The sequence below is a fragment of the Perna viridis genome, chromosome 11, assembly GCF_037379345.1.
Source record: "Perna viridis isolate PV_CMFRI_1.1 ecotype Kerala chromosome 11, ASM3737934v1, whole genome shotgun sequence".
NCBI lineage: Eukaryota > Metazoa > Mollusca > Bivalvia > Mytilida > Mytilidae > Perna > Perna viridis.
The window spans coordinates 37,353,458-37,379,095 of NC_142455.1; the positions used below are offsets into that span (position 1 = coordinate 37,353,458).

The window sequence follows — 25,638 nt, forward strand, 5'->3', positions numbered from 1 at the left end:
TGGTGTATCCATCAGCACCATGAAAACTGATTTATTAAACGGGTCTTAGTTTTCCTTTCCTCGTTTGTCTACCCCGGACTTGACTTTTTATAAGCCGCTCGGCGGATGTTTCTAGAAAAGCAGAGGACGCTTACCCTACCGGTGCACCTGGTCCATGCTCCCAGTTTTTAGTGGAGTCCGAGATGCTCATTTACTTTTGATACTTTGTACGTATGATTTTAGTTACTTTATGTTCTTTGTTGTGTATGTCTGTTTTCCATGTCTGGTCTTTGTCCCTGGATTACATTCTTTTGATTACCGCTATAACCTTGGATCCCTTGATTACTCTTTTAAAGATAATACTTCATCTTTGTAGCGGAAACTGAGATTAAAGGATCTAGCCAAACGATATTCTTTCTTTCAGATCAAATCAGCTATAAAGTCAGCCTCATAAAAGTAAAGGAATAGGTCAGCAAGTAAAGGAGCACAATTTGTTCCCATTGGAATGCCGACCGTTTGTTGAAAAGCATGTCAACCACATTGTCGATTAACACTTCCAACATATGGAAACATCTTCCTCTTTATATTTGGAAGATGATTTTGAATTATTTCTTACAAAGTATGACGAATCTCTACCAAGAACTATATGTTTGTATCTACGTGTACCATTTTTTTCGAAAAAAATCAACAGTGTATAATGTTTTAAGTCGAGATTTTAACTGAGTATTGGAAATAGAAGTATACAGTTTTGAAAAATCATAGGTTTTAATGCTATTTTATTCAGATAATAGTCTTAAACTGATTGTCTCCAAAAGATCTTTTGAATTTTTCAGGATCCACATTGAATTAATACCACTACGGGAGTAACAAGTGTTGTGGTAGGACTGTAGACCCTCTTAGACAGTTGTGAGTATAGAAGTTAAAAGTTTTGAAAGAGCTTTGGTGGTACATTTTGCAGATCCAGCTATGAAACGTTGTGTGTATGGATTCTTGTGAAGTTTAGGAATCCAGTACATAGACGGTAAATCACAATCATCGTCCTTGGTAGAGACACCAAAAGAGGATAGCACATATTTATGGTTTTCCACAATCTCTTCTTTGGAGAGAGTGGTAGCAGTATAGGTCTTATCACTGCTATTATTTTCTACGTCTACCTCTGATAATAAACATTGGCTATAAAACGTTTTTTATAACGTATCTCTTTATCATTACTTTTGAGTCTATCTGATGGTGGATGTGTTCTAAACTGTCGTTTAGCGTCTGCTTATACATTATCTCTCTAGCGTGTCTTAAGCTTGTTTCTGTATTATTTAATCTAACAGTCTGAAATATATCTAATGCACACAACATATACCGAATTGTAACGTGGGTGGCACAAATTTCATCATTTCATTTAAAACGTACTCAACATATTTATGTCTATTTGGTATAAAATATGTTATTAGTAATGTTCTGGTTATATTATTTCAAATGAGTGTCACAAACTATAACTTGTTTACATATATATTAACTATCAATAATGTAATTAACAACTACAGTATGTAATGTAATTCTTCTTAAAACGAATTACGTGACACAACAAAGTTCAACTTTAAGAATACTGCCTTCAATATGGTAAGTTTTTACATTGTTTTTGAAAGGTTTTAGACTGCACTGCACCTTGGCTTTGAGTCATGGTTTAAAAACAACCAATATCTTGCGATATGTTTAAATTTCTTACCTTGTATGTAATAATTAGTTATCAAGAGATGATTAGTGGTTATTTCCAATGAAAAACACTTTTTATTGAAAAGAATAGTAATTTATTTATCAAATATAATCTATAAGTATATTTATCATCATGAACGTTTTACACAACTATTGTGATATAAAGTCTAGCTATAAATCGACAAAAAAACATGTATAAACAAAATCATGTTCACAGTATTGCAATTTAGTCTGTATTATTAACATTTCAAACAACACGTTATTTAGATTAACTGTTGAATAATCAATAGATGAACAATGGAATTCCATGCAAACAGAAAATAAAACGCAGACGTAAAGTAGCACTTTGTAAGCTTTGTCTGAGGAAACAATTATTAACTTTTTACGGGAAACTTTATAATATCAGTGTGATTTGTATTACATGCATGGCTGATAATACACATTACAAACATATTTAAATGTGTAGTATAGTTAGGTCCTGTGTTTGAAACAAAATACAGGACCATTTAACGACAAAATGCTCATTTCATTTTTTTTTACTTTTAGATCAAAGAAATGAACTTTAATCGGTCGTTACTTGGTAGAGGTTATGTAGGCGTGGCAACAGTATGATTGGTCAAGGAAAAATCCAATACACCTAACTAACAGAGGTTCAATCTTAAAAGGACCATATTCAATTATGCGGATAACTAGAAAATATTACTAGACCTACACTTACCATCATAACTTCCACACTGATGTAGTAAGTATACTATTTGATTAACATATTTTATTACACGACTGGATGTTGAAATTATCTGTTTTATTATATAGGTTGCAGTGATTTGCAGAATGTTCCCAGTGAAAAACAAAATCTAAAATTCACACTGTGTAATTAATTCGTTAATTTTACACTCGCACTTTCTCACGTCAACATGTCACAAATATCAATCCGCCGCTCACACAATTTTAAATTCCTGTTGAAAATAGCAACGATTAATATGATAATAATTGGTTATCGTTAATGACCAGAATATGATCATTCGTGCCAACAACGAATTAAGATTTAACTAGTGCACAGAAAAATTTCCACACATCCGTTACATCTAGGCGTTCTTCGGCATTCCTGATCATATTGTGGTTATTAAAGAATCAAAAATATTTTAAACAAAACTGTTGCAATACTTTTTGAAAAGTGTAGAGCTGTTAATAATTAAATTCTTGCAAGGAGATCAAAGATAATCCTATCAAAAACATTAAAGAATTAGTCATTTGAAGTATATTTAATGTACCAATACTGTAAACTGTAAACGGTATCGATTGTAAACAGTATGTTTCAAAAGAAAATGAAGATATTGCATATTGTTAAGAAAATAGAAGTATTTAAAATAACTATTAATCTTTTTCGTCCTGTGTTTTTTTTTGTTTTGTTTTTTTTTATAATTATTATTAAGAGAATGCAGTATATTTGATAGTTAATTTAGAAATGTAAATGTGAATGCTGAAGTATAGACTTCCAAATATTTTGTTTTACATGTTTCATATTGAAAACATATGAAGCAAATCGTGTGAACACTGTTCAATTAGGTGCCTTTTAAAGGAAAAATATATAAATGATCGGTTATCTATCGAAGTAGTTAATGTACTTAATCAATACCGATGTGGAGTGAAATATTTTTGGATTGTTTGCAATGTAAATTTAATAACAAGAAATAAAAAACGTATTTACACTATGAATAACTTTTATTTTTAGATTGGTTGGTTGAGGAACAGGAAATTTGGAACTTATTAAAGCTAAGTTATTGCTTATTAAACAGTTTTATTACAGTTGTTAATGCACTCATACCCAATCGTCATATATAGTACCAAGACCGATCTATGCAACTAAGTTTACGATCATTTATTAATAAGTTAATAGTTTCAGATCATTTGTTCAACTGTCAAACAGTTTCTGTAAATAAATAGCGGCGGCATTCTGCAAACGAAATCTGGCACTAGTTTTTGATCTATCACAGATCAGTCAATATCATCCATTAACAAGAGAAATTGTTTCGCTGATAAGTTCAGAGTCATATATAAACATATTATTAATAATTATAAGCTTATTCGGCTGTTAAAGGTAAACCGTGATTGACAAATATACAGTAGCGATCCCTTCTACCTACTCTTGAAATCCGTCAGAATCTGTCAGACAAAAAAAGAGGTCCATGACAGAAAATAGAACAAAATTCCTTACAGAGTCTGACTTATCCTGACAGAAACTGTCCTGGCTCACGACAAAGAAAAACAAAAAGCTGTTCTAAACTGTCATACCACTGGACAGGTATTGATACTAGTTCAGTCTATGTTAGAACAGGAAGTCTGGTTAAAAAATAGTGGACACAGTACTAAATGGTTGAATTTTTCTGTCTGATGTAATTTGGACTATTTTAATACTTAAAAGCAATAAATCATTAAAATTGATATTGAATTAATTCGACCTGTTGTCTGATGGTTTGATATAGCTATCATGTGGGTGACTATGACATATATATTCTAGTCAAAATACTTTAGATATGACATTTTCTTGCAAAATGTATGGGTGTGAGCACTTTTCAATTTCCAAAAGGTTATTATCTCATTGTAAAAGTGTTCAATGTAAGTATCATGCTGGTAATTGGGACATATTTGTGACAGTCAAAATTCTAAAAATACATATGTTTGCAAAATGTATGTGTATGAGCACTTTTAATTTTCATAAGGGTCTACAATTATTTAATAAAGTGTTACTTTGTTTTAAGTTTAACTAATATGTGGGTGACTACAACACACATATTTCAGTCACAACTCTATAAGAATGATATTTCTTGTAAAATGCATGAATGCAAGCACTTATAATTTCCATTACGTCTAAAAGAATTGAATATAATGGTTTATTTTTTTTTATTTCACTATCATGTGGGTGCTCATGACTGCGACACATACATTTCAGTCATAATTCTTTACAAATTACAGTTTGTTTCTTGCAAATTGTACGAGTATGAACACTTTTATTCCCGATAAAGCTCTTACATATATAAAATATATGAGGCTAACCACTTTAAATTTTAATAAGAGTATACAATTATTGTATGAAATGTCAATCTAATTTTCATTAGGTTGCGTGTGACACATTTACTTCAGTCCAAATTGCTATACATTCGACATTTTCATGCAAAGCATTTGTAATTTCGATAAGTCGAAGCTCATTGGATATGTGTTTGCAGAATCTTTGAGTGCGAGCACTTATGATTTCGATAAGGATCTTAAATTGTTGTATACAATGTATTTGTTTTAAATCTTACTATCATTTGGATGACTGTGACAAATATATTTCAGTCAGAATTATTTTAATTTGACATGTTTTTGCAAATATATGAGTGCGAACACTTTCAAGTGACGTAGCGCCTGGTACGGTAGATATGGCAAGGGTCGTACCAATATTGTCTGTTGGTACTGGATGTTGTACATTAATTGAAAAATAGGGTATCAGCTTGATAGAATAAGTTAAAATATAACAAAGCTTCCTTCTCACCATACCCTTTGAAAATTTGTCAGAAACTATTCTAATCAACACAATTTAGAAGTTGAATATTTCTGGCTAGGTGATGTTATACAGATTGACAGATTGATGTCAAACATAACAGTTTCTAATAAGAGAGTTTCAAGACCCATGATAGATTACGACATAGTTTATTTAAACCCCCGACAGATTCTGGCAAGGTGTGTCGCGATTTAGAACAGTTTCTGACTGTTTAGAACTCTTCAATGAGAGCAAACTCTCACAGAATCGAAGAGTGGTGAGAAATGTGCCAACTGTATATAGTATGTACGAAATTAGTCTATGTTATGGAGTTCTTTGCTCTTATTCGATTTCGAATATGTCATAAATTTATCTTTATTGCAGATTTGTCATTTATTAGGGAAAAAAAGATGACAAGAAGACACGCGACCAAAAATAACGACAGCGCTGTTAATAGTAAAAGTGTAGATTAAAACAAAATCCACAAAAATGAAAAAAAAAATGTTATTGTGTTCAAATCGGGTTTAGTAATTCCTTCTACATCGTGATCGGCCTAAATGAATACGCATTCATGAAATTCCTTACGGAGGTGAAGGCAGAAATCGCAATAATGAATGTCTGGACAAGAAATTTAATTTAGTAATTCATCAATTGGGAAAGATTTAATGTGCGTGCCTCGAAGCTGTCCAGCAGAAACTATCGTATATTGCATTTTTGTTTTGCATGTGTCAAGTGTTGTTACTCGATCAATATCACAATGAAGATGATAGAGAAATATAAATGTTTACCATCTTAACAATGCTAAGGTAAGCCTTACAAAAAATAATCATATTTGTTCTTTATTTTTGTACTAACATCATGCGGCTATTATTGCAACATATATTTCTGAATATTTATTTAATTCTTGGCAACAATTTAAGACAAGGTTGGAGACAAATTTCTATTTAAACTAAGAGCTTACAGTTAAAAGTTCGCAATTTCATAAGCCTTTTCTTTAACTTATCCTTTGTCGATATCAACTTGTTTTGTTTCGGGAGATATTTATTTGATTTGATGTAATATTAAGCAATTTGCTTTATATTGGATTGTAAGATTGTAAAAAAAGCACAGAAAACCCTATCACTATCTAATTTACGTTTAAAACTTTGTATGGCGTAAAATTTAGGACCTGGATGTAATTACATGGTAACTTTCTGTATAACAACTCGGTTTAAGTTTGACCTTTTACCTTTTCAACTTTTTGCGGATATATCAACCACATGGGCTTTGTCTAATTTGCACTTTTTTTTATGAATTTCATATCTTAAAATATAATTTTAGATCTGGATGACACCATGATCATCATTTTGTAAATATGTTGACATTTAATAAGTGTATCCATCTACACCACGAACAATGAATTATTCAACTTGTTACAGTTTTCCTTCTTCTTTTGTCTACTGTAGACTTGACTTTTTATGAGCAATTCGGTGGGTGTTACTAAAAAGCAGAGGACGCTTACAATACCGGTGGACCTGGTGCATGCTTCCAGTTTTAATGTATGAAGTCCGAGTTGCCCATTTATTTTTGTTACTTTGTATGTATTATTTTCGTTATATAATGTTTTCGTTGTGTCTCTCTGTTTTCCATGTCTGGTCTTTGTCCCTAGATTACATTCATTTTATTTACGCCAGACTCTTGATTAATATCTCATGGACATTTTTACATTTAAGAAGAGACTTAATTCTTTTTAAATAATAAGATAATTATATTTTATCATTCGTAGTATTTTAAGACCAAGACAACACGAACATCATGTTTGATGTCTGTTTAGATGGTATACATACATTACATCGCCATATTTCCTTTGAATTTTTTTGTTTGTTCATTGTCGTTGTTCGTTATTTGTAAACTTTGCGTTATTCTTTCCAGTAAATCGTCTAAATATTTCTTTAAGATATAATAAACGTTGAAACGAAATTTTGTTGTATATTTTTTATCGAGTTTATATGTATCATACCAAAAAAAAAATCTAAATATTCCCACAACCGTCTTGAAAGTTGTCTCAAATATATTACGATATGAGTACATTGCGTAGAAGATACAAGTGTTAAGAAGTTGGTATTGTAACTTTGATTATTTTCCACCTTATTTGTTTAAATAAAAGTACTGATAATACAAGCAATTTTTAAATGCATGCATATTTTTACTAATTGCAATTACCTGTATATGTTTGAACCAATTATTAAATGGATTTCATATCTTAAGTGTTTTTTTTTTATTTGCAGATATAAAGACGACATTTCTAGATGTTTAGCAGTCATCGGAATAATGCATCTTTTTATGAATAAAGTCAAACAATGTTTTTTTTTCTAAGCAGAAATCGGGGAAACCACGATTACTAACTTCATTGTTCCCATGGTTTTACTATTGGTTCTTCCTCTCAGTTAGGCTTATTTTAGTTAATACTTATTTTTTTCTGGATATTTATTTTTCCAGTTGCAAAGAGCTAAATGTAATTGTAGAATATCACGTTAAAGTCATTAATGCGTGAAATAGGGAGGATTGTGATCATGCTAAAGTACTTTAACCCCGCCGCATTTATTGACCCTGCCCCAAGTCAGGAATTTCAGGGCCACTGTACATATTGCTTCGTTTTCACTGTCAGTTTACTTTTATGTTGCTGGAGTCGATAGGGGCAACCGTTTGCTCTACCCATGTATATTGTTGTTTTGGGCTAGCTGCAATATAACCCATGGTTTGAAAGTTTGCTCCTCATTCACTAAAGACGAATAGGTGGCTTTGAACTGATATGTATCCCTCCCCTTAGAGTTGTTCTCTCTGTTATGCATTCACTGCATCCTGCGTTTTCAGACTAAAAACTGAAAATAATATACACAGAATATCTTAAGTTAAACAAACTCAACAAAACCATTACAGAACAAAAAATAAACCTTAAACTAACAAATAAAAAAACACAGAAATAACAAACAAATTATCAATAACAAAAAATAAAACCGGCAAAACCAAACAACATAAAACAACCTAGACCGTATAAAAAAGTGGGGGCAATCCTCAGATTTGGTCAGTTATACGGAGGTATGGAACAGTCTTTAAAACCGACACAATAGTTCCATAATAATTTTATATAAAGAGTTTGATCACAATGAAGTTTTGTGTGTCCTTCAATGTATTTATTGTATCAAGTTTCACAAACAAATACTGAAATTGAAGGAGTATCGCCATAGGTTATTGTGTATATGTAGAAAGACGGTTGATACAATCGATTTGCCATTCTCTAATGATTACATCCAGTTTTTCCTTTTGCCAGGAATTTTCATCTGTCTGATGGTACACGAATGTGATGGGCTACACTAAACATCTAAAAATCAGGCTTACCGAATCTCGTGAATATCACTTCTTTACAACATTTATAGCCGACCCAATAATTTTACGACATTTGAAGTGTGGCTTTTTCCACTACAGGAACAAATTAAAGTAATGTGTCAAGGTCGCCCTGAACATGAACTACTCTTTAAAAACGCTCCCATTGTGTTCCAATATTATTGTAAACGGGACAGAAAATCCTCATTCAATTTAGAGTGATGTCTGCACGTTGCAGTATATTACTTCCTATATTTATTTTTCATTATTTGTCTCTTGACTTTTAAATCATTTGTTCTGCTTTGGACTGTTAAGATAGACCTTTTATGCTTACCAATCGTTTACCTACATTTATGGCGATAAACTGACGATTTAAAAATCTTTGAGGCTCTGATCTAAAGCGTTTAGTGCGAGAGTTATTGTACATGTAATGTACCGTTTTTGTGTTGGTTAAAATGTCATATAGATGAACGTCCGGGTGTATCAATGTGATTAGTACTTAAATGACTTACATTACACATAAAAAAAAAGATGAATAAATGAACATTCAATCAATGTTAAGGGCATTATGAACCATTAACAAATACAATGTGCAGACCGAACGTTTTCATATATAAGTTGAACTGAAACAATTGAATTGAATTGAAAAGACGTGGATAATCTATAAAGTGTTATTTGCACTTTGACCAACGAAATATTATCTTTTCAATAAATTTAAATATTTGCATTGATGAAAAATTATTCCTTCTGAATTGTTATTATATTAAGATAAAAAAAAAAACACTGTCTCCTTAAACACGCTTGGTTAGAGACTCACGTATTTCCAAATCTTCAGTTGAAATACAATGAAGAATATCCGAAATGTAAGCAATGAAATGCTACGGATAAAGGATCAAATGTAACTTTAATCAAAACGGGATCAATTTGAAAGTCAAGATACTAAAATGAAATAAAAAACATGGCGAAATACATAACTAACAACAAACTGGAAAGTAAAATGAATGAGTAACCTCTATTCCATTAATGAATATGCATTTGGGCCTAAAGCTTTGTAGGATATAAACCTTATTTATCTTTAGGAGTTATTAATGTCAAAGAAGGCCATGACAAATCACATGCATTTGTTCAAATGTCATTGTTTGTAAAGAATTTGTAAAGTATTGATATTCTCCCAATTAAGTTAAATGCAGCACAAACATTAGTGTGATATTAACAAAATGGAATCTCCATGCTCGGGATCAGATTGAAAATAACTATCGGTGAATGGGGAATCAATGCTTTTGATTGCATTTTCTTTCACGGAAAACCACAACCAATGTTTTTATTTGTAGTTGTCTACTAGACATATTGGTCAAACTCGGTATCAAAGAATAATATAGGGAACCAAGGTTATAGCGGTAATCCGGTAATCAAAAGAATGCAACCCAGGGACAAAGACCAGACATGGGAAACAGACATACACAAAGTAACTAAAATCATATATACAAAGTAACAAAAGCAAATGAGCAACTCGGACTCAAACCTGAGAGCATGGATCAGGTGCAACGGTGTGGGTAAGCGTCTTCTGATTTTCTAGAAACACCTACCCAGTTGCTCATAAAAAGTCAAGTCCTGGGTAGTCGAAAGAGAAAAGGGAAACCATGACACGTTGAACAAATCAGTTTTCAAGGCGCAGATAAATACACCTAACGGTCAACGAGTTCACGATGACGACCATAAAACGTCCGTTGTAATGAGTTCAATCTTGTAGCAATAAAGCCCTGTCATGAAGCCTATGTATTAGAATTTTAACGCGATTAAAAAAATCTGCATGGTTACGGCAAGCTCTGAGATAACCTAAAAGTTTTGATATGCTCCATACGCAGGTGCTGACGGGATGTTGCCACATATGAAAGGAAAGTTGACAATTCTGAATTGAAAGTCACGATTGTCGTAAAGTGTACGTCAAGATATAAGGCTGTAGTATCTTATATATCAAGCTCTTTGGGGTAGATGCAATATATTAAATCCCCGAATTTAGGATTGTTTAACGATAATACTTCACCTATATAACGCAAACTCATGTTCAAGGATCTAGTTAAACTATATTGTTTCTTCAAATCAGATCAGCTATAAAGTCAGCTCCATTAGACTGAAGGAATAGGTCAAATCATCATAGAAGTTACGTGTATTTTTCGTATCGATTTTGATAAAGTGTCCCTTACTCTATAACGGTCTGCAAATGAATAAACAAAAAACAGACAAGATATATGTCAATCACCTGTCAGATATAAAGTTGATGGTTTGAACGAATTAAAAAGAATGTGCTAAGAGTAAATCGCATTCAGAAAAATATTTTAACGCACGAAGAACAAGTACAAAGGTGTTTGCAGGCCGAACCAAAACGTTATGTATACGAACCGCTAACGATCTAGCCGTATTGACAACTGATAGGAAACAAATTGAACGATTTCATAGCGAATACACAACGAATCTTACTAAATAATATATGAATTTATTACTTTTTTATGAATAAGTGAACAAATTAAAGAAAATTGCAGGTCTTACTGTTTTGCTGTTGTTCAATGTTGATATTTCTTCTTTAATTAGAGCTAATCCGAAAACAAAAAAATGTACTACAAGAAGATAGTTTAACGGGACTGTATTATTGATATTACTTAATTAACAACCTATATTGCTACATGTGTGGTTAATTCTTCAATACTTAGTGTAATTAATTAATTACGGGAGTTTTCTAAATGATATTTGGGGTAAAAATGTTTCAAACTTTTCAAAAAAAAAAACTCTTAAAAATATCTACATCAATGTTAAAAACAAATCAGTATATATCATATCTACAGTTGATAAGATCATAGTGTGTCAGCAAAACCCACCCGTGCACTGAATACGTAGAAAAAATATATCAAAACTACCCAACTGAGATGAAAAATGTCAGTTCAAGGCCACTTATGGGTCTTCAATGAACGAAGAGGTCTATTTACCAAAAAAAAAAAAAAAAAAAAAAAAGAAAAAAACGTAATTGTTAAATAATTGACTATTGAATATCAATTATGCATAAAATATAAGTTTTCGTACATGTAATGTACTGTTTTATGATTAAAAAGTCATATTGCTGAACACCCGGTAGTATCAATGTGATTAGTACTTGAATGATGCTCTTCAATGATGTACTTTTTTTTAAATTGTTATACAATCACAATAAATAACCAGATAACGATATATTAGTATGAACATATTTGCTATAAATTTAATATTATTAAACCGAAAACGTCCTGCTGTTTTTCAACTATTAGTTAAATCTTACCAAAATATTATACTCCAGTGCATATTGACCTTTTTCACAATAGTTAGGTTTCGTCCAATCACCAAAACTATCGATACCATTCGTTACAACTATAAAAATAACTAGTTGCCCTTTAAAGAATGCATATCGGGTTTATTCATAGAATCGAATGTATGTTAAATTTGTCTATATCAGAAAATTTCATTTAAAGATAAAATATAAAGAAAAGAATGTTAAACCTATATTTTTCGATTCTGAACTCGTCATCTCAAACATACATGATCTATGCCAATCTAGAACTTATAAGCGTGTGTCAAAACACTTCCATTGATCAGCCGGTTTAGGAAAGAGTAATCAAGGGAACCAAGGTTATAGCGGTAATCAAAAGAATGTAATACAGGGACAAAGACCCGACATGGAAAACAGACATACACAACAAAGAACATAAAGTAAGTAATTAAAATCATACATACAATGTAACAAAAGTAAATAAGCAACTCGGATTCCACTAAAACTGGAAGCATGGACCAGGTGCACCAGTAGGGTAAGCGTCCTACCGTAAAAAATCCAATAAATACTGTTTTAAGTCCCCAGAGTGTGAGAAAAACTGTCTCTGAATGTGTTTTCTCATTTTTTTTTTCCATTTATACATCATTTTTTCATTATATGAATGTATGGAGCTGAACACAAGGCAGAATTATCCCCAATCTGGAGAAGTAGACCAATTATTAGATCGGCTACAGCATCCATATAGGAAAAAGATGAATCGGCTATGAGACAAGTCGGCCAAACATTGCTAACCCATAGATAGCAGAATATAATTATCCATCACAGTTAACACATAGAAAACGGCCCGTGGACCCATAGATAACAGTGTTATCACATAGATAGAGACGATTGATTTGTATATCAAAGTGCTTATTTTCAGCAGTGTGAAGTTGGTTACTTATTCGACATTCGTTTGATATTCAATTTGCATTCGTTTGATATTCATTTGATTTTTATTTCACATTCGATTGACATTAATTTCATTTTCATCAATTTCCAATTTAGATATAATTTGTATTTTTATATTCAAAATAAAAAAAAAATCTAAAAGATTACAGATCAATACTCGGATATCGATCCACAGAGCTCCAAAATTATCGGTTTTCACATCAGACCTGTATATTTAGCGACTTTTTCCCCCGTTAACCGGAAGGTTTCAAGCAGCCACTATATAATATACAACATTAAATGTTGATAATGTAAACAAAAAATACCACTACGTGCAAAAGTATAAAGAAGGTCTTTCAACATAAAATTGGGGTCTTACTTCATATTGGTTACGCCACGCTAGACAGTAGTAGAATTTTTACCTCTGAAAATACAAGTGAGGGCCACAGGTGTTTCTGTCTACCTTGGAGCTGGTGGCGCACAGTGGTCTAATGACAACAACTGGAACAATTAAAACAAAAAAAGATCAATTTGAAGACAGAAGCTTTCGGTTAACATGTAACTGCCCAACTTGTTAGAATTTTATATCCCTTTTTAGGTATGTCCTGTAATCTGTAAACATTACTGTATCGAAGTTGAGGGCCTCCTAACGGTGATTGCTTAAGAAATCTTTGCATTTGCACGGAAGTCTATATTTTCCTTAATAATTACTTCCGACAATAAAGAAAAATGTTGAGTACGAGTAAATAAATCTGTAAATTTGAGAAATGCTTTGGACTAATCATTACAAGTTAAAAACAATGAAAACAAAATGTGTCTTAACCGTTATAAAGACATTCCAAAAAACATCCCTTATACAATAATACAAATACAATCATTTAAATATATATAAATTGTCCATATTGCGTATGATTTCAAACAGACGGACGAACAACAACAACAACAACAAAAACTCTGAGTGGCAAACGAGAAATCACTTCATTACAAACCTACTGACATAACTCCTAATTAGTAATTAGTAAATATCATTATGGCCGAAGTTTTACAGTCGCCATGAAATTTTGATAACCGATTTAAAGTTTCTGAATAGGACATTCCAGATAGACATTGTGTGATGTTAGTATATGTAATAAACAAATATTTTCTTTCATAATGGGGCAGATTTTAGTGGTTAAGTGTGGTTACCATTCTTTTGCCCAGATAGAAAAATCAAAGAAAAAGAAATAAAAGAACTAGGTTTCAAAAATTTCTCAAGTCCTACTGGCATTTTGCTTCATCATTTGTTTTTTTTCGTATCCATCTGCGCCATGAAACTGATTTACTCAACGTGTCATAGTTTTCCTCTCCTCTTTCGAGCAACTCCGCGGGTGTTTCTAGAAAAGTAGAGGACGCTTACCCTTTTGGTGGACCTGGTCCATGCTGCTAATTTTTATTGGCGTCTGAGTTGCTCATTTGCTTTTGTTACTTTGTATGTATAATTTTAGTCACTTCATGTTCTTTGTTGTGTATGTCTGTTTTCCATGTCTCTGGATTACATTCTTTTGATTACCGCTATAACATTGGTTTCCTTGAGTATTCTTTCAAAGTAAGAACTTTTTTTAATTCATTGTACACACAAGTATATTACAGAAACATGATCAATCAAAAAAAAAAAAAAAAAAAAAAAAAAAAATGCTATGAAATCGATCGGTAATAGGTTGTGTACAGAACACAGTTTTTGTGATCACCACAAATTCAGATGAGATTTGTTAAGATTCGTAAAACCAACATCTTAGCCTGTTGACACCTGGATATGGGAAAATTCGTTCCTGGTTCAACTTTAAAAAGTGTATAAAGATTCTGTATCATTATTCTATCTTTATTTATCTATGGGATGTCGTAAAAGGAGTCAACAGGAATAAGGTAAACGGTTACTCCCGTCACTCATCATTATTCAAAAAAATAATCTAACAGAAAAACTCACTTAATTAAATGTTTCTTTATATATGGATAGACAGCCAGTTAATCACTCCAAATATTTTCTGCTGACAAAATGTTTTGTCAGACATCATTCTAATTCGTATTTTTTTTTTTGTCATAGAAACATTTTTGTGATTGTAAAGAAAACCTGAAATAGGGAAGATGCACTTCCTTTGCTCCTGGTCCATACTTATATGTTTTGAATTTGAGCCGGGTCGATCCTTTACTTGTAGTGTGCTTGCGTCACGTTTCAGTTTATTCTTTGATCTTACTGTCTCAATTTTTGGCTCAATATTTTCCCTTTACTTTCAAACCTTAATTTTGTCTTGGCTTGAATTTGATCTTACATCCATTCCATTCTAACGCCTATGAGATTTTTTTTGGAGCATTGGCAAAATCTGTGCAGTTCTGGCATCAAATAACTGTACAATCATTTGATAGGTATTTTGATTTTTTCTTCATTAAGAATGTTCTATCCGTCGGTATGCCAACCAATCTCAATACTTCGCTCACGTCTAACCAGTCGCCTAAGAAACCACTCGCTTACTTTAATAAATTTGTTTTTTTTTATCTTTTAGTAGGACAGGATGATCCATATGTTGTTGCAAAGGGTTTCATTTAGTCCTCTCCATTGAATAAATTTTTATTCATGCCTATTTTCTATGCAGAATATAAATTATTGAACATTCAATCACTAGTCCTATTAAAACCATGTATTAATCCAAACTGAAAAAAAAGGTACATCACAAGTTACACGTGTTTACTAGAAGAGTAGTCAGGGGAACCAAGATTCTAGAGGAAATCAAAAGAATAAAATATAGGGGCAAAGACCGGACATGGAAAACATTGAGAACCGTTCGGAGTCCACTAAAAATATTAATTTTGCTTTTATCAATGCTTATTACTATATCATGCTATTCAGAATATTGCCCTAAGTATAGTTACGATCTCATTTGCTTATTTAAGACAGTTCATTAAAGGCCCCCCACAAATGAATGTACGTTTACTAACAATATACTGAAACTTATTACAAAGATATCGGTATTATACAAAATTATACCGTACGAAATGATTTCATAACGTAAAACTATAAAGTGTAAAGGCATACACATATTTTCAATTCATGTGTAATCTTTCTAACATTTGTAGAATATGTATATTTGTGTCTAAAAAGATGAAGTAATCGTCCTCTTATATTATGATAGCCTATATGAAAGGCTTTTATGTCAATCACATGTTTTTTTTTCGTGTTTTTGACTCAATTGCTCGACGGTCTAAGTTTTCCTGGTACAGCATATGTGAAGAACCATAATTAACATAAATAACATTATGCAACTCGAAGTCTCATCTTTACAATTGTATCCAGAAAGATGCAGTAACGCTTACGATTTGAAAAAAAAAAGAATGCTTTATTTATTTTTTGGCAACAAAAAGTTTCGTAAATGGGTGACATAAGGACAGCAAAAAATCATATTTTAGTCGATGAGTGAGGGTTGGGGATAGGTCGAGGTCGCAAGGTGGGTTATTAAAGCCAACGTACTACATGAAAGACTGAACCGCCTAAATTAGACTGAACAAAGCTTAAATGGTCACGCACAGCATGTATCTTACATGTAGATACTGAACGACTGAATTAATATAAAACATAAAACAAATTTTGCCCAGACCGAAATGGCCTTTTAAGACTTTAACCAAAGTACTTGTGGAGGTAATGCCTAAATGTCCTTCGGAACACCAAAATAATGCTTGAAACTGGCACTTGTTTTGAACCTAAAATAATTATTTTGGGTAAATGAGAATGTTTTATTTTATTCATCTTTATGTCAACCATTTCAAGGATTTTGAAGTCTCTAATGCACTTCACTCTGAGAAATTAATTTAACAGATATATTTGCACGAATTTAGTGTGTGGCCAGTACTACTTTTTTGTATGTTGTCTGACACAAATCAAAGTTCATTATATTCAATAGACTATTTTCTCTAGCTCACCTTAAGTACATGCATACTTCATGATACGTATTCGCATTATTTTCTTTATTTTCCTAAAAATGCTGAAGTAACGTCATTTGTAAGGCTAATCCTTATACTTGTCGTTCGAGGTCTATTTAATCAATTGTTTCAAAGTATTTCGAGATCGATGTGCTTAAAATGCTATACTACTTTTCCCAGACAGACAGGAATAAACAAAAGAAAGCAAAATAAATAAATATAATTGAACTAACGGGTGAAATTGTTTGATAGCATAAGGATTTCATAATTACTGCCTTAAGACTCAAACCAAATGAATCAAAACTATAATAATTGAAGTTCATCAAGGTGTTTGAAAAAAAATGTTCAAAACGGTTTTAGTAGGATTATCATAGGATTTCAATATTTTTCTTTCATTATTTGAAGATGGTATAATATGATGACTATTTACATAGTCAAATAACACAGATAATTACAGAGGCTATAGGAAATGTCTTCTGTCACCAAGAGTATTTTAATTCTTTGTATTAATAATTTGGAACTCAGGTAATTGAAGATCCTTAAACATCTTAAAAAAGCTGTAATAAGTTTCAGATTGCTTTGATAACCTCCAGGAGAGAGACATAATTTGATTGCTTGGTTAAAGAAATCAAAAGATAAAAAAGACAATACTGATCCGTAAAAGTGAACATTGATTAAAAGATATACCAAGTTTATATCATGTGGAAAACGATATAATCTCTAAAAGCTCCTGTCACAGAGTGTATCCGTTGTTTGATTATAAAATACCCCTATAACGCTACCTCAGGAGATATCTGTAGTTCTGAACACTGACACTGAATTTTATCTGATATGTTCCACCCTTTAAAATATGATAGTTCTTCTTTGTTGTTGTCATCGTGTGTTTCTTTTATTCGTTTGTCCAAAGTCTGATTATATCATGTTCCTTTAACTTTATTACGATCTGTTAAATATCTGGTTTAGAATTGTGGATTTTATTTGAAGTATTCTTTATAAGTTGATGGGGTGAATTGAAATGTATCCAATGCACTTAAGTACCACCTCGTTTGTCATGTTGGTGGCATATACATATAAATATTATATGAAACATATTTAAAAGAACAAATTTACATCCAATTTTCTGTATACAATATACGTCACTAATGAATCCATTGTTATTTTATTTCTTAATGGCTGAATTTACAACAAAAGTGTTTATATATCTTTCTACAGTCAATGAAAATATTGATATAACCGCAAGTATGTATTTCCTTGTTACCATAAACGGGTAGTTTTCGATGGGTTCTTAATTTGGCGCTTTTTAGCAGACTGTTTAAACTATATTTACTCAGAGCCTAAACACTGAGTGCACCACTTTACATCTGCAAAATTAAATATCCGCAAAATTTGTTGCATACTTTTTTCGGTTTAATATCGTTGAAATTTACACCACGCCAAAATATGATATATTTTTTGCAATAAGAACTTAGCCCCAAATATAAAGAAATAAATTTTAATAATTAATTTAATAATCGCTCTTATAATCGTAAGTCACCAATTGGTATTCGAAACGTTTCCGATTGAGTTATACACTGATATTAGCCTAGTGGTATGAATTTTAGGAACAAAGTTATCGATTCACATTATTGTATTACCGTATACCTTATTCTTTATTTGTCAATAAGGTATGAATAATTTGTACATCAAAGTGTTTGTCTTCAAGAGAATGGGGACAAAAAAAAAAAAAAAAACATTTTAACCTTTTAAGTGAGTGGATACAGGCCTTGAGAGCTTTAGTTTTGAAATGTAGGTCAATGACTGTCAATGTCAGTTTTCAATGTGCTCGATGTAGAAAAAAACTTTGTCCACTAAACAGGACAAACATATTACCGTACCAGCATACAAAGTCCAATACAACATTGTCTTTGTTTGGAAAACGTATTTCATCCAATGTTTATTATTAGAGATAGACGTGGAAATCAATAGCGGCTATAAGACATATACTGCTGCTACCACATTCTCCGTATTCCTTAACTCCACAGGAATCCACACAAACAACGCTACATGGCTGGATCTGCAAAATGTACCACCAAACCTCTTTCAAAAGTTCTAACTTTATATTCACATCTGTAAAAGAAGGTATACATTCCTATCCAGCCACGTGTTGCTCCCGTAGTGGTATTAATTCAATGTGGGAACCCCCAATACAAGATTGTTATCGGTATGCAGTACACCTAGGTACATGTTCTTGTCAGAGATTCCTCATAGTTTGTAGAAAAAAAATCAAATCATCTTCCGTATAAACCGAAGATGTTTTCATAATGGTGGAATTTCAATGGGATAATATTACGCTCCTCCACAGTTGCGATCAGTTCTAACTTCCCTGCGATCCTGTCAGGATTCGCTGCCATAAAACAGTTCTAAACTGCCTGAAACTGTTCTGAACCGCGACACACCTTCTCTGTCAGGGCTTTGGACAAGCTTGTCATAATCTTAATGGGTCCTAACACCCTCCTGTCAGGAACTGGTCTAGGTTGAACAGATACACTACTAAGTTATATAAGTTTGAACAGGGTACATTTTTGTTCTAAATTGTTCTAACTCCATCTTAATTTTTCTAAATATGTCTGAAAAATACTTGGATTTTCTCGACTGAATCTCACCATATCCAATCAAATCTCAAAAAGTCTTGACTTTGTCTCGACTTGTTTTGACTCAGTCTCGACTTGTCTTATCTTGTCTTGGCCAGTCTCGACCAAGTTTTCACAAATCTCAACCTGTCTAGAAGAGTCTTGAACAGTCTTACAAGACTTGAATAGTCTGAAAGAAATCTTGAACTGTCTTAAATGAATCTCAAACTGTGTCGATAACATACATTTAACAATTTAGGACTGAAAACAGTCCTAATATAAAAATTCAAAGATAAAATCACTGTATCTCTTTTATGCAAAATTTGTGCAGATTATAATTGGAAAACCCGTTCGTGGTAACCTCTGAAGCACGTCTTTTTTTAAATACTCCTGTTCAGCTCCGAAGTTATTTTTAAAAAGAATATGAATCACTTTTGGGTGTATATTAACACCGCTCAGGTGTCCTGGGTACACACAGTACCAGATAGAAATTCTAAATACCTGTATGTGACGTTCATCATTATACTAGAGAAAATTGTATACTAGTATTTATGCTATTCAGCAAATATACAATATACCATGCAACCGGTCCTGGCGAGTGGCATTTATTACGATCCTCGAAATCACAATACACATATTACTTTCATAAATTTTGAATAAAATGTGCAGATTATAGCTTGAAAACATGTTCGTAGTGACCTCTGAAGCCAGCCTATTTTAAACACTCCTGTTCAGCCCGAAGATATTTTTAAAAAGAATCTCAATCACTATTCGGTGCATCTTAACACCGCTCAGGAGTCCTTGGTACACACAGGACCAGATGAAAACACTAGATACATATATGGGACGTTCATCATTATACCAGAGAAAATTGTATACGAGTATTTACGCTATTCAGATAATATACAATATACCGTACAATCGGCCGGCACGTGGCATTCATTACGATCCTCGAAATCACAATACCTACATGAACTACTTGAATTACATAAACGATAAACATGGTACCGTATAAAATGATAATCTTGTATCATTATTTTACGGACTTATGTTGTTATATAATATTCGTGTGATAGATTAATTAAAAAAAATTAAAAAAAAAAAAAAAAAAAATAGAAAAAAAAAATAATAAAAGAACTTTTCTTTTCTTTTCTTTTTTTTTTGTTTTTTGTATGTTGTGTGTGCGGTTTTTTTTATGAAATAAAAATTATAGTTTATAAAAAGAGTTTATGTATATAGAGAAGAAAATGAGTTTAAATCATGCCAGTCAATAATAGTATTATCTTTTTAGATTAATTTGCAATCTATATCTTAAGTATATCTATATATAGTCGGAAGAGAAACACAGATATGTTTTTAGCATTTTAAAAATAATTGAATATATGAGAGATGCGAGATGCATCCCGTATATAGCATAAGAAAGGAAGTTTGTGTGGACTGACGGAAGTAAGGACACCCTACACCTTTACATATCCTCATTTTGCAAGTTTAGGTATAACGATATCCAGATGCCTGACCATTTAATTATATGGTTTTTCGTCTTTTTGCAGAAAGGACGGGAACGACTTTACCAGTCGTATAGACCCTCCTTTAAACTAGTCGTACTGCCAAATAAAAGAAATTCCACTCTCTTTTTCACCGAAAACAATGTGTCTGTTGTTAAGATGTAACTTGTATAAGTATTGAGAGATATGTATTCAAAGTCTGTAGCGGATGTTCTGCGTTAATGTTGTAGATGAATGATTTTGCATGATAACGCAAAATTCTTTCCTATACATACCACATATACATACCACATGCACACGTTTATTAGTCTAAATTCCCAGCTGCCTATATCACATGTTTGTTCGTAAATAATACAAGATAAAATATTTGTTTTCACACCTCTATATTTCTTGATGCTAAGGGTCTGCATACAAGTAACTAAATAAACAAAATGCGCGTAATTTTAGCACGCTAATTTCCGTTAGAATACTAGTATTTAAGTCTAAAATAAAATTATGAATATATATATCCATGCAGATTAAAGTTTCTAAACATATAACGCACAACCGCTGGTAAAATATTCAATATAACATTCTCGTATACATGTATTTATAGACGTGCCAAGAAACTGATTACATGATGAAAACAATAATGCAGCACCGAAAACAAATAACAGATCCAATGACCCAGCATTGAGGTATAAACCCTTAGTTATACATGCGATTATGCTGTTCATTATATTATAGGATATTATACCGATATGACCTTGGTTCACTTGATTACTCTTTCAATTGAAGAGGCACTTAATTGTACACTAGTGTGCTATGTCAGTAATAATACAAAACCCACCTATTTGTGCATGATGTAACAAGTACGAATCAAGTTGTGGATAATGATCAAACAACTACTGGATATATAGTGGATATATAGTGCATGCTAATTAATATAGAGCGTTTCTTCATTTTACAAGAATCCCCCGCTCGATTCCCTCGTCTTTGGCTCATCGCGCAGTTAGCATTGTCACCTTATGAAAAACAAAACAAATCCCCAAAGCTGATAAGTCGTCCCTTTGCATAGTAAGGGTAAAATAATGCTTAATGTGCTGGTATATCAAAAGATGTTTCAGGTGAAATTATGTGTTTTTTAAATGATGGGAGCAGCATTTATGACATATACTTTATTTCGACGTGATTCTTATTATAATAACTTATGCTCGACAAACTAATATGTTTATTCCTTTAAGCATTTGCCATGTGTCGCGGAACTGCATTATTGTTGCTTGATTAGTACCGGATTATACTCACTAGCAATTAGTGGTTGCCGCTGGCGGTGCAGGACATGCAAATCATTCTGGATGCCCCCTTTTATGGGAGTTCTTATTGCTAGTGCTTCAGTTTGTCGGTTTTTATATGTCATCTTTTTATTCGGTTGCTACATCGTGAATGTAGATCTTCTCTGTTTTAGGTGTTCACGTTCAGGCTATGTTTTTGAATTTTTACGTAATTGAATCATCACACTGTTGACATTCTTTTTGTCTATATTTTTTTATGCTAATATTTTTCAATGATGCGTTATATTACCTGGAGGGTTATACCTTAAATATTGAAATTAGGTTACCAAATAAAATATCCATATCCACACATAAATACTAAGTTTAAAACGAATGCAGTACAAAATAAAAACAAAATATTGCACATGATGATTTTAATACGCTCCAGAAGGGAGCGTAAATGACTGTATTATCAACTGGGTCATGTATACTTATGGGCAGAAAATGCATCAATATCCGGTTTGTGCATGTAAATTCAGGAACTTAAAAACTGTATAATGAATAGCAGCTTCATTTTCGTACACTTCGAAAAATGTGACTGAGAACAGAACCAGTCTCAGTAGCGTTTTTGATTAAGTTCAAAACATATCATATTATTTCAAAGATATGGATTGTCAAAACAGTCAACAGAAGGCGCTCCAACGTTTACGGAAATACCATTACCCATAATTTCGTACTATTGCCAAAACGACATTAAGACATTTCGAACGAATAACCGTGACTTACGCAATAAAGTATATTCGTTTTTGAGTTCGTTTAATGACATGGTGTTTGTGCTTAAGGAATAACTGCGAGGTTACCTACAAAAATAATACAAACAAATAAAATCATTAAAGAAATAAAATTAAAACACCTGCTTATGGTTTAAACATCGGGGAATGTGTACGAGCTCTACAAAAGCCAATGCGCATTTTCAATTGTTTAAGTCGTCTGCCCTCGCTAAAACTGTTTGAAATATGTGGCTGTATATTTTGGTAAGAGCAATTTGTTAAGTTTGAAATTAGCTTTTGTGTGTCATCAGAAGTTCCGTCGAGCTTTAATTCACCCTCTAAAAACATGGAGATCCCGTTAAAGCCAAAATCTGATGCTGATATAGTAAGAAATTTGGCTGATCATACTTATTTTTTCAAGAAATCCTAAAGAAAATGGTCGAAATTTAAATATTACTGCCAATACATTTCTAGTTGACCATGATTACATTCATTGTGATATAGAATTCCCCAGTGTCAATCTCCCAGGTTGTAAATGAAAGTACATTGTCAAAATTTGACTATGGTCAATATACTTCAGAACCTATAATATCTCCTTATACTTTTCACCAAGATTGAAATATAGAGAATCCTCCTTCCTCTTTGCACATTTCTCATAACATCACTGACCCAAACAAGAAATCAACCAGGAATATGAGCTCTGAAAATGTAAACAAACTAGTATTAGAAAGGCCAGAAAGGTTCTTTGAAGTAATGTTTCTTAAGGGGGGGGGGGGGTTAAAAGATTTCACCTTCCTCATATGATCTCTTCAATTCAATTTACGATTTAAGTACCAGTCCATATACAACTTTGACTCTGTAAATGGTAAAGTGATGCATGGTGTAAAAAAAAACCAAAAGAAACAAACGATGTTTTTTTTTCAGTCTACATATCCTATAGTTTTACACAACGGTAATCATTTCTGCATTCAGATATGCACGTTTTAGAAAATTATATATTTGTTCCACTCTATAATCAGCCATATGAAACTAAAGCAAGAACGATAACTTTTGCAGAATGCCAACTTCATGTACAAGGATGACATTCCTGGGTTATTACTGCTGGTGGATTTTGAGTAGGTTTTTGATACTGTTGAACGGTCTTTTATTGAAAAGACTTTGGAATGCTATGGTTTTGGTCAGACTTTCAATAAGTGTATCAAAACATGTTATTTAGACATTTATAGTACATTTCTGAATAATGGACACATGTCAGATTTCTTTACTTTAGAAAGTGTGTGCGCCAGGGTGACCAGTTGTCACCTTACCTGTTTATTATGGTTTTAGAGTTGCTGAGGGCAATGATTAAAATGATCAAAATGTGTCCGATAGAGGACTCTGAGATCTTACTAAGTCAAAATGCGGACAACTCCTCGTTAATTCTGGATGACAGTGAAATTTCATTAGAAAATTCTTTATATTTCTTTGACAAATTCTCAGAGTGTGCTGGTTTGACAATATCTTGTCTGATATTGACAAGACAGAAGCAATATGGATTGGTTAAAGAAAGGGGTGTGGGGAGGAAATTTTTCCTCACAAAGATTTAAAATGGAATAACGCGGGAAGGTTTAAATTACTGGGTATATGGTTTGAATTTTCAAAGGTTGACAAAACCATTTTTATGATAAAATTCAGAGCATCAAGTCTCTACCTAACACATGGACCTTTAGAAAACTGACATATATCAGAAGGATAACTGTTATCAAGATCTAAGCTCTTCCTATATTAGTTCAGGTGTTAACAGTGCTTCCAAATCCCCCTGATACAATCCTAAGGGAGATTCAAAATATTTTCTTTAATTTTCTTTGGAATGAAAACCGAGACAAGATAAAGAGATCTGTCATTATTAATGATTTTGAGGAAGGAAGTCTTAAAATTCCAGATATTGTATCATTCTGTTACAGCCTTCAGTAAAGTTGGCTTTATAAACAATTAAATCCTCAAAATCAATCCCCTTGGAAATTTCTCTTGATAGATTATATACACAGATGGGGGGTGATAAGATATTGTATGTCAGCTCTGAGGGTCTGTATCTTGTGGCATAAAAAAATAATAATTTGTTTTGGAGATATGTATTTATCATTTTTTTATTCTATTTTGAAAGACACAACAGATCGAAATGATATGGAAGTTGATTCCATTCTGAAACAATCCTTATGACTTAACCCATTTATGAAAATAGGGGAAAAACTGTGCATTAAACCTAAGTTCTCACAGCATGGCATAATTTTCATAAATGATCTTATATCTAAACCGAATAGTTTTTTTATTATGATGGTGAATTTAAAAGGGAATACAATGTAAATGTTAGCTTTTTAGAATATTATGGAATTATCGATGCCATACCAGGCAGATGGATAACATTAATTGGTAATTGTAATAAAGTACCTAACATTGAAGATAAAGTGATAGATTTCATCAAGACAAATGCCAAAATATGTAGATATATTTATAAGATATATTCAGATAGAAAACAGGACGATACAATTAATTCCCAGCAAAAAATGGGAACATGATTTGAATTCTGAATTCCATGGCCTTTTTAGTCACAACAAAATCCTTTTTTACACAATTCCCAGTTCAAATCACTACCCGAACTTTAAATTCTGTTGTGTATAATTCATAATTATGATGATTGTCATTTCATGAACTGAACTTCTTTCTTGTTGTACAAGTTTGTGTGTTGTGTTTGTCTTACATGTTTCCCCTTTCAAAATAAAAAGAAATAC

General features: G+C 32.3%; 1 long non-coding RNA gene across 2 annotated transcripts; it reads left to right on the forward strand.

The window, feature by feature from the left end:
* The first annotated feature begins 1,460 nt into the window (after positions 1–1,460).
* LOC148603963 (uncharacterized) lies at positions 1,461–7,550 on the forward strand. Of its 2 annotated transcripts, XR_015916451.1 has the most exons (5): positions 1,461–1,593; positions 2,233–2,428; positions 3,419–6,012; positions 6,652–6,782; positions 7,474–7,550. It is a non-coding gene; the product is annotated as an uncharacterized LOC148603963 (long non-coding RNA). The 2 variants fall into 2 exon arrangements; XR_015916450.1 differs by lacking the exon at positions 1,461–1,593 and having other exon boundaries at positions 2,143–2,428.
* The last annotated feature ends 18,088 nt before the right edge of the window (positions 7,551–25,638 follow it).